The sequence below is a fragment of the Hylobates moloch genome, unplaced genomic scaffold, assembly GCF_009828535.3.
Source record: "Hylobates moloch isolate HMO894 unplaced genomic scaffold, HMol_V3 SCAFFOLD_11, whole genome shotgun sequence".
NCBI classification, from domain to species: domain Eukaryota; kingdom Metazoa; phylum Chordata; class Mammalia; order Primates; family Hylobatidae; genus Hylobates; species Hylobates moloch.
In genome coordinates, this window is record NW_026652286.1 from 89,090,995 (window position 1) to 89,101,926 (window position 10,932).

Below are 10,932 nucleotides of genomic sequence, written 5' to 3' on the forward strand. Positions count from 1 at the left end.
GGCTCCAGGTCTATCATCCTTAGAATGTGAGGAGCAAATGTGTCTGGGGAAAAGAGAAATGCTCCATTGCTATAGCATGTCAATTTTCTTTGTTCCAAAAGCTCTAACCATGCAGGAACATAGAAATATTCATATTGCTTTTCAATAACTATGATGAAAATAAACAACTACAGGCTGCTTACAAGTGATGTACCTTAAATATAGACCACAGAAAGGATGAAAGGAAAAGAATGGAAAAAAATATAGTATGCAAACACTAACCAAAAAAAGATAGTATGGCTATACTGTGTTTAGATAGAGTAGACTTTGAGGCAAGAATAGTTGACAGAGAAAATGAAATATGTTTTACAATAACAAAAACAATATAAAAACATATATCACACATTTTATAATAAGAAAACGATCAATCCACTGGGAAGATATAAAAATTTTATCTGTGTCTATCCACCTCATAACATGGCCTTAAAATGTAAAATGCAAAATTTGGAGCAAGGAAAAATAATTTCATATATTTTTCCCAGTAACTGGTAGAATAACCACATAAAAATAACACAAAGGATATAGAAGATTTGAAAAATATACTTAATAAACCTAAACTAATTAAAATATATAAAAATACTATACCTCACACCCACTTGGAGCCAAGGTAGAGTAACCAGTACCAGATATACCCTCCTACTGAAAATAACTAAGAATTTTAAGAAAATTTTACTTTCTTGTTTATGAAACAATGTTTCTTAAAACTTTGGACATTAAGCAACAAAGAACAGTGATTTCTGAGAGATGGGAAATAAAGGAGGTAAGTGAACTCTACAGCTGCCCCTGGCTCATTGCCTAAAGAGAGTTTCCAGGCTGTGGTGCAAGGAGGGGAAAGCAGGTGGAGTCCAGTGATCTCTGAATTGAGAGTATAGATCAAGAGTCAGAGGAGAACAGGGCAGTTAGGGTTCACTCATACCACAGCTCACTAATTCTCTCTTTTTATTTTTTTAGTCTTATTGTATTTCTGTATTTTATTTACCTGTGTATCCACCTGATAACATGGCCTCAAAATGTAAAATGCAAAATTTGCAGCAAGGAAAACTAAATAATTTCATAGCAATGGCAGAAACTATTGCTATGTCTTCAGGTTTCCTAATATTTTCTTGTACAATGTCTAAGCTACCATAATTTTATTCAGTGTATTTTTTATCTCAAACATTGCAGTTTTCATCTCTTGAAGTTCAAAGTGAGTCTATTGTTATATCTTTTATGCCTCTACTTTACATAGCATAACATTTCTTTTAGCTTTTTGAACATATGGAATATAGTTATAACAAATGTTATTATACCCTTTTGTACTAATTCTACCATCTGGATCAATTTTTATTGATTTTTCTCCCCATTATGGGTAAAATTTTAATGCTACTTTACATAGTTGTTTTTTTATGGGATGCCAAGCATTATAAATTTTATCCTGTTAGGTGCTGGATATTTTTGTATTCCTATAAGTATTCCTTAGATTTTTTTCTGAGATGCAGTTAAAATATTTGAAAACAGGTTGACCTTTTTGAAGCTTGCTTTTCAGCTTTATTGGATACGACTAGAGCAGCATTTATTCTAGGGTGAATGTTCTCCACTACCAAGGCAAAACACTTCTGGATTCTGTCCCTGATGCTCCATGAATTATGGTTTCCACTTTGTATAGTGGGAATAGGCACCACATCAGTCAAGTATGAGAGCCGTAGATTGCCCCATCTAATCTTTTCAGGTATTTCTTTCCCTGGCCTCAGGTAATTTCCTCAAATGTATACTCTTAGTAGTATCCAGATGAATATTTAAAGAAGACCCTCTGCAGATTTTTGAAGTTTTTCTATCTTTCGTATGACTCTCTCCTCACCTTCAGTTAGACTGCAATAAGTTAGAAATGTATACTATAAATCCTTAAGAAAACACTAAAATGACAAAACAAAAAGTTATAACAATAAGTCAACAAAAGTAATAAAATGGAATAACAAAAATACTCACAAATAATAGCAGACATCTTAGGCAAATCTAATACAATAATATATAAAAAGGATAATACTTCATGACCAGGAACTTTAGGTTGGTGTAATATTCAAAAATTAATATAATTCACCATGCTAACAAACAAAAAAATATATAATCCTCTCAATAGATAAAGAAAACGCATTTGACAAAATTTAATGATCATTTCTTATTTTTAAAGTTCTCAGAAAACTGGGAATCAAAGACAACTTCCTCACCCTGATAAAGTCTATCTGTAATAACCTACACCTAATATCACACTTGAAGCAAAAGTTAAGTACAAATGGCTTTACCAGTGGATTCTACCATGCATTGAAGAAACAAATAATGCCCATCGTATACAAACATAGATGCAAAAATTCAAAACAAATTATTAGTAAATTGAATCCAGCAATTTATAAAAAGAACAATACATTACAATTAATTTGGGCTTATTCTAAGAAAGCAAAGTTTGTTTACTACTTGGAAATTGATCAGTGTAATTGATTGTAATTCACCAATTAAAAGGATGAAGAAGAAAAAATTACATAATTATCTCAATAGATATAGGAAAGTTATTTGATAAAATTCAATGTCTGTTCTTGTTTAAAATTAGAAAGAAATAAAAAGCTTAGCAAATTAATGACAGAAGGAAACTTCCTTAACTTCATAAAGGTCAACTGCAAAAAAATTGCAGCAAACACCATTCTTAATGATAAATTTTGAAAGACTTACCTTTGATATCAGGAGTGATGCAAAGATGTTCGTTTTCACCTTCCTTATTCAACATTATATTGCAGTTCTTATATAGTCCAGGGCAAGAGGCAGAGGAGGATAAAATAACTGAAAATAAATAAATAGGATAATCTTGTAGTTCATAAGCATGATGATTGCCTTTTCACACTCGTATGAGATGTGCCTCCCTTGAACCTTATTATGATGTTGGCACATTACCCATCTGATATGAAAAAGAAAAATAAATAAAATAAAGCTGTCACTTTGTGTATTTGAAAACTGAAAATAATGTACAAATAAACTGCAAAAATTAATTGTATTTCTATATACAACCAACATTTTTTTAATTATAAAATTTATTTTTAAAATTATAAAAATTATAAAATTTTCCATAGCATCAAAACATGAGTACCCTAAAATAAATACCACAAAATATGTGCAAAACCTGAAGACAAAAAACCAACATGACTGATTAAGATAAATTAAAGAAGATTGAAACTGGTGGGGTAAGACAACACAGTTATCGATTGAAAAAATCAATATTGTAAATGTGTTAATTTTCCCCAAACTGATATAAAATTCATTGCCATTATAATCAAAATTTTTCAACTTTTTAAAAAATTTGAAGACATTGACAAACTGAATCCAAAATTTATGTAAAAGTGCAAAGTATTAAAATAGCTAGGAGAATTTTGAAAAATAGTAACAAATTTGGAGGTCTTAAACTACCAAATATTAAGATAGATTCTAAAGCTCCTGTAATTAAGATGCTTGAAGAAAGGGCACAAAGTTAGCCAATGCACAACAGAACACAATAGAGAACCCTAAAACAGACTAATGTGTGTTGTCATTTGCCTTATCACAAAGGTAAGATGATAGAACAACGGGAAACAGCCTTTTAAAGAAATGAAGCTTAATCAATTGGATATTCATATGGGGAAAAAAAAAACAATTTTGATCCCTACCTCACACCACACACAGAATCAATTTTGGATGTGTTGTAAATGAAAAAGTGAAAAGTAAAACAATGAAGCTTTTAGAACATGGGAGAACATGTTAATGGCTTTGGAGTAGGCAAATATTTCTTAAACAGGGCACAAAACACATTAATCATGAACAAAAATATTGGTAATGGGCTGTTATCAAAATTTAAAACTTCTGTTTATCAAATGATACCTTAAGAGTGAAAAAGAAGGCTGGGTGCGGTGGCTCACACCTCTAATCTCAGCACTTTGGGAGGCCGAGGCGGGCGGATCAGGAGGTCAGGAGGTTGAGACCATCCTGGCTAACATGGTGAAACCCCATCTTTACTAAAAATACAAAAAATTAGCCAGGCGTGGTGGCGGTCACCTGTAGTTCCAGCTACTCGGGAGGCTGAGGCGAAAGAATGGTGTGAACCTAGGAGGCGGAGCTTGCAGTGAGCTGAGATTGCGCCACTGCACTCCAGCCTGGGTGAAAGTGCAAGACTCCGTCTCAAAAAAAAAAAAAAAAAAAGAGTGAAAAAGCAATTCACATAGTAGTAGAAGGTATTCACACTATAGCACTGTGAATAAATTCATGTCCAACATATATAAAGGAATTCTACAATCAGTAGGAAGAAGTATACATATTTCATATTTTCCAACAGAAAAATGTGAAAAATATGAATAAGTACTGCACGAAGGATGATATGTGTGTATACAAAAAGCCTATGAAAAGGCACTCAATTTCACTAGTCACTAGGGAAATGTAAATTAAGAAACCACAATGAATTACTACTACACACTCACCAGAATAAAAAAAATTTAAAACACTGATAATAACCAAGTATTGGCAAAGATGTGGAGCAAATGAAACTCTTATAGATTGCTGGTATAAGCATAAGTTGGTAAAACCACAAGTCTGCTCCTAAGTATATATCTTAGGAAATGCCATGTAGAAAATACATGTGGAAATGCATGCATATGTGTACCAAATAATATTCCTAATAGCAACACACTGGGTCAGGGCAGGAGGAGTCCATCAATAGTAGAATGGATAAACAAACTGTGATATACTCACACAGTAGAGTAGTACACAACAACAAAAAAAGAATTAGTGCTACTATATACAACAGCACAGATTTACCTTTTAAATAGAAAATAGAACAAAAGAAGTCACACAGAGAAAAGCACATACTGCATGATTCTATTTGTATAAAATTCAAAAGTAGGCAAAACTAATCTGTAGCAATAGAAGTCAGAATAGTGGCTACGTTTAATGAGGTTAATGACTAAGAGAGACATGACAGAAGTTTGGGGCTACAGGTAATAATATTTCCTGATCTGGATGACAGTTGATTAAATGACAGTGAAAATTTGTGGACTTGTATACTTGTAATTTGCGCACTTCTTTGTATGCATTTTATACTTTAATTTTGTAAACGCTTGCCAAAAATAATAAAAAGGTTATAAACATCATCCATAGCATGATTTTATATATTTAAGTTTGTATAAATAATACGTACTAAGCATAATATATAAAACTGTATCTAACAAAATGCTAACAGTAATTATACCTAGGTGTTGGTTTATGAGTCATTTTCACTTTCTTCTTTATACCTTTTTGTATTGTCTGAATACTTTCATTGAAAATGTATTGCTTTCATAAAAGCTAAAATAAAGTTCACATTTTTAGATGGTAAAATGGTATTGTGGTTATGTTTAAAGAATAAGAGTTCTTATCTCCAAGAAACACATAATTGAAGCATTTACAGATGAAATAATATGATGTCTAGCAGGGGGTAGGGAGAAGTAGGATACATAGATTTTTTTTTTTAATGGCCATATGTTGGTAATTGCTGAGACTGAGTGACAGTCCATGGGGATTCATTATACTTTTTCCTCTACCTATGGGTGTTTGAATAATAAAGACCTGAAAAACAAACAAATAGTCTTTCATAAACATAGAACTTATGCATGGCAGACATTACCCATAGCAAAAGCTATGCATAATCTGTATACAGCCAGAGAGAAGACGGATTATTAGAGAACATTTTCTCAATAACTGGGTGGAGGGCAGCTGGATTCCACCAAAAAATGTTGTCATGGAGACTGTGTTCATGCCTTGTTAAAGGTCCTCTGGGATCCAAGCCTTGTTCAAGAGTCCAGCCTCATAGAACAACTGCCCCAAAGGGAAGAAACTCCTCATGGGACCATAGCCTCCCACAAAGCTAGAAAGGATCTAAGCCCTAATGAAGAGTGCAGTCATGCAGAAGATGGACCACCAATACCTGAGCCTTCTCTAGGGCTTTTCTGAAAGAAGACAAAGGGCAACTTCTTTCATACAGAATCAGAACCTACCTTAGAAGTTTCTTGCCTTTTTAACTCTGGGAGTAAGGTATCAGGACAGGAATTGGTGAGGAGATGGGGAGAAGAGAGTCTTATTGTCTTAGATGAAAAGGCTGCTGTGAGTTCTGGCCAGACTAGAGGCCCTTGGGTGCTGTCTACAGTGGCCCTGAGATCCTCGCTCAGATAATCTGATTGGCTCTCATCCTAACGTTGGCCTACTCTTTGGTCACCTAAGCCTGATCCAGCCTTGATCTGAGTACAACCATATCTCGAATTGTCTTTTTGACCAACCTTGCGTTGACATTCTCGGATGCTATAGTCTTTTCTATAACTTCTTTTGGCTAACGGATAAAAGTACCACTAGCTGAATTTGCAACAAATTTCAAGTACAGGTCAAAGACCTTAATTCCTTTTGGAGAGAGATGTTAAGTAGGAGGAGTCAGTAAGGCAGCTGAGAAATCTTCTAACTAGGGAAAAGCCTGCCATGCTTCACAAAAACAAGAATTAAGCTGCTGCCTAAAATTTATGTTTCACTTTGGCTTTTAATCTGAGAACAACCTGGACCTTGAGGATTGATCAAGGACAGCAAACTAAGGCATTTTCTAGAAAAACACTATCCAATTGAAATATAATGCCAACTACAAATGTGAACCACATATGTAATTTTACATTTTCTCATAAGCAATCTTATTTATTTATTTATTGAGAGAGTCTCGCTCTGTTGCCCAGGCTGGAGTGCAATGGCATGATCTCAGCTCACTGCAACCTCCGCCTCCCAGGCTCAAGTGATTCTCCCACCTCAGCCTCCCGAGTAGCTGGGATTGCAGGCACCTGCCATCATGCCTGGCTAATTTTTGTATTTTTGTGGAGATGGGGTTTCACCATGTTGGCCAGGTTGGTCTTGAACTTCTGACCTCAGATGATCCACCCACCTCGGCCTCCCAAAGTGCTGGGATCACAGGTGTGAAACACCACACCCAGCCTCATAAGCAATTTTAAAAGTAAAAAAGAAGCAGGTGAAATTAATACAGTCGTATAATCTTTAGTCTAATATATCCAAAATATTATTATTTCAATACATAATAAAAAATGTTAATGGAATATTTTACATCTCTTTTGTACTATATCTTTGAAACCCAGTGTGTATTTTATACTTGGGGTACATTTCAATTCAGAATAGCCATAATTCAAAAACCCAATAGCACATGTGGCTAGTGATCATTTTCCTGGACAAGGACAGCACTAGAAGCCAAGGAGGGAACTATCCTGTTCTGACTGCCAAAGACTATTACAGCTGAGGAACTGGACATTCCATCATAAACTGTCCTAACATCCTCCACATGCCAGCCAGGTACAAGCCCTGGAGAAATCACTGGTGAGCTTGTTCTATTCAAGTCCTGAGATAATTTTGGATCTACATGAAGAAATAACTGACAATAGTTATGGAATGGGTAAAAATGTTATCAAGCTGTTCCCAGAATCTATTTTATTCATGTTGAATGATGATACTTGGCTATTTCAATAAAGTTGAATAATTTATATATTTAAAGTATAATTGACATGTAAAGGTGTGCTAATATCTCTTAAAAGTCATTGGAAACCTGGTGGTTCCAACCACATGACCCTCTCTCAGTGAGGAGCAAAGTACTCAAAGGAAAATATAATCACACTTCCACATGCAAAACTTGCAGATGTAATCCCAGAAAATGAAAAGAGCCCAATGAAATACCAGAAAGATAAATCTGGGAAAAAATATAACATGATGCAATTAATTGCAGTTTGAGAGTAAGGGGCAATGGGCAGGATGACGTGATGAAGCAGTGTGGGCTTTGGAGCAGTACTGTTTGACCTTGAGATGTCTCGAGTCTCTATTCTCTTCCTTATAAAATGGAATAATAGTGTCTGCTTCTCAGTGGCTATAAGGATTAAATGAGGTAAAACACAATGTATAGCAAGTGCCTTAACCAGGGTAGATGCAAAAAAATGGATTATTTTCTTTTTGTTATCAATCAATATTTGTTCAATAGCCACTATGTAATAGACACTGAAAAAAAATTACAGCATATAAAGAGGTATTAGTGGATGTAGGGTGGTGAGTACAACTCACAGGGCTTGTCCTATCTAAGAAAAGCTTCTACTCAGCTCTGTGACCCAAGACAGGATTTGTTGCTTGTGTACCACTCACTTAGTGGTCTCTAGAGCAACAACACATTAGCCTCAAGAGTTTAGCTTTGTCCAATCCCTTGACCATTATTCTGGCTTTTGACAGACAGTACATTCAAGGAGAGGTTGGGAAAATTTCTAGAGGGTGCAGAGGGTCGATGAGGATGTGTCCACATAACTCAAAGGTGCAGAATCCAGGAAAGCCCAATACTACAGGAATGAAAGGATGGCAAGAGAGAGACAACTACCAAAAATCCTCTGCGACTTTCTGGATCACCTCTTTCTCTTGCCTTGCTCCACATTGCTCTGGAGTGCCCATTGTTTTCCAAGCTGCCCAGTGCCGAGCAGGGGACCACGGTACCATGATGAACCAATAATTTCTGGAGAGCTGCAGCTAAACAGTGTCTCACCTGCTGCATCAGATCTCAACAGAAGCACAGGTGTGGAACAGGGGAGCATATTGACAGTCTACAGGTACATGCCTAGAGATACAAGATTTAAGCACCAGCTAGTAAAGGGGATTGTTAATGTGCAGGGTTTTATGCTTTTGTTCTTGTTCAGCCACTTGGCTTTGCAATGAGAACCTCTACCTGCTCTCACCTACTTCCCTTTCCCAGCATCTGGATTCCTGCTCCAGCAATCACCCTGCACCCTTCTGTGGCACATCTGCAGAGGGCAGGCCATGGGTTTCTCCTGGCCTGCTCATCTCCCAACAATCCAGAGGTAAGCAATAGCTCCTGGGGCCCTGCATCTTACCCAAGGTAGGTGCCTGCCAGTCAGATCACCAACAGGGATTTAGTACATATGAGGCCCCATGCTGGACATCAGGGATATCACTGTAAATGAGACCTAGGAGGGGACAGCTAAGAGAGAGTGAGGGAGATAAGAAAGCCCAGATCCTAGGAGAGGTGGAACTGACTACCTTTGAATCCTACCATGAAACACTGCACCTTTCAGGCATTGCCTAATTTAGCCTTCAGCACAGCTCTGTGAAATAGAAACTGTTACCCCATTTCACAGATGAGAAAATTAAAGCCACTCATAGAGTGAAAATAATTTGTCCAAGGTCCTCTTTACAGGATTCATCAGAGCTGATACTGGAATCCAAGTCCCTCTGACTTTAGTAATGCTTTCACTACCAAGTCACTTTATATGAACTTTATATGAACATCTACCAGCCTCTTAGACCTCTTAGACCCCAGCAAGTGAACCTACCTAAGAAATTCAGTAGAATGTGTATGGAAGGGGCAGTTTTGGTGGAATTTTCCTTTTCCTCATGGGAAGCCTCACTCAGTTAAATCCCTCAGCCACTGTGATTCCGTGCCTGGCTCTCTGGCTCACATGCAAAGAACATTCATCCCATGAGACTTTCACCCTGCATCTGCCCAGTCACCTTTGGGATCTGCCACCTCCCGCATACCGTGGAGCAGGCCCAGAGCAGCTACAATGAGCCCCAGCCCAGCCTGGAAGCTAAATCATCAGTGACCCAAGTCTTCTCAAACCTGAAAATCTTACAGTTGGAAGGAGCCTTCAAGGTCATCTCATCCAACTCCACATCTCAGTTGGAGTCATCTCCGTAGGGACTCCAACTACCTCTCACTCTCCTTCTCCTCTTAAGAAGTTTCCCAGCCTCTGCTCAATGGCCTACATCCAGTTATCACGAACTTGCCCAGGCCACCCTTGGTCAGCTTTAGCTGGAGAAAGCTCTTTCTTGCATGGAGCCCAAGGCTATCTATGTCCCTTATGGCTTCTACACATGTCCTATTTCTGTCCTTTAGGAATATGGAGAACAAGCATGTCCTCTCATGCACACACAGACCCTCAGAAGACGGTTATAACACTCCCACCAGTCTTTTGGCCTCCAGACCACACATCTACATTTTCTTCAACCATCTTAAACAAGACAGCATTTACCTCCCACCCCATCTTGATCACTGTCCACGCAATGTGCTGCCACTGACAAGTTGTTCAGTGTACTGTACAAGAGGGTCATTATTTGCTACAGTTCTCTCCTCTTTCCTCTCTCCTCTCCTCTCTTTCTTCTCTCTCCTCTCCCCACCTCTCCTCTCCCCTCCCCTCCCCTCCTCTCTCTCTCTCTCCCTCCCCTTCTCTTTCTCCCAGGTTCATCACAAAGAAAAAGTTAGACCAAGTGCTGTAGCCTCATTCCCAGGTACTCCCATGGGCTCTGGCAGCCAACTTGTTAGTATCTCTATCAGGGGTGCAGCCAGGCCCCCACCACCACCTTGCAGAGACTTTTGCAACCAGCCATTGCTAGAGGAGATGGGCACATACAAGCAGAACAGGTTACATTGCCAGGACTTGGCATGGGCTCAGAAACTTCAGAACTCTTTGAATATTGCTGTGGGACAATCTGCCCCTTTAATTCCACAGTACTACCTTCATCCACGTATTATGGGCAGTCCAGGGCAAATAACAACTTTCACGCCAACTGCCTCTAGAGCTGGAAGTGTACACTTTATCTTCGAGGATATTTCTCTACTTCCTGCCATAGGAGCTCTTCTGTGTTTTGGGGGGCCATAAGAGAAGCTGCAAAGACTTGGGCTAGAGGATGGGACAATATCCTGGACTACATGCTGGGATGCTGAGACTCATGGCAAAGTTATCTGAAGACAGCTATAGAAACTGTCCTTTGCCCAGAGATTAAGAGTGGCAGGAAACTTCATCACCTACACATTGTGGGAAACCCCTCAGATCTGAAGGG

General features: G+C 37.9%; 1 non-coding gene across 1 annotated transcript; it reads left to right on the forward strand.

Annotated features, from left to right (window-relative positions):
* The first annotated feature begins 2,866 nt into the window (after positions 1-2,866).
* Positions 2,867-2,968, forward strand: LOC116477583 (small nucleolar RNA U13). The gene has a single exon (XR_004250548.1). It is a non-coding gene; the product is annotated as a small nucleolar RNA U13 (small nucleolar RNA).
* Positions 2,969-10,932: the final 7,964 nt, after the last annotated feature.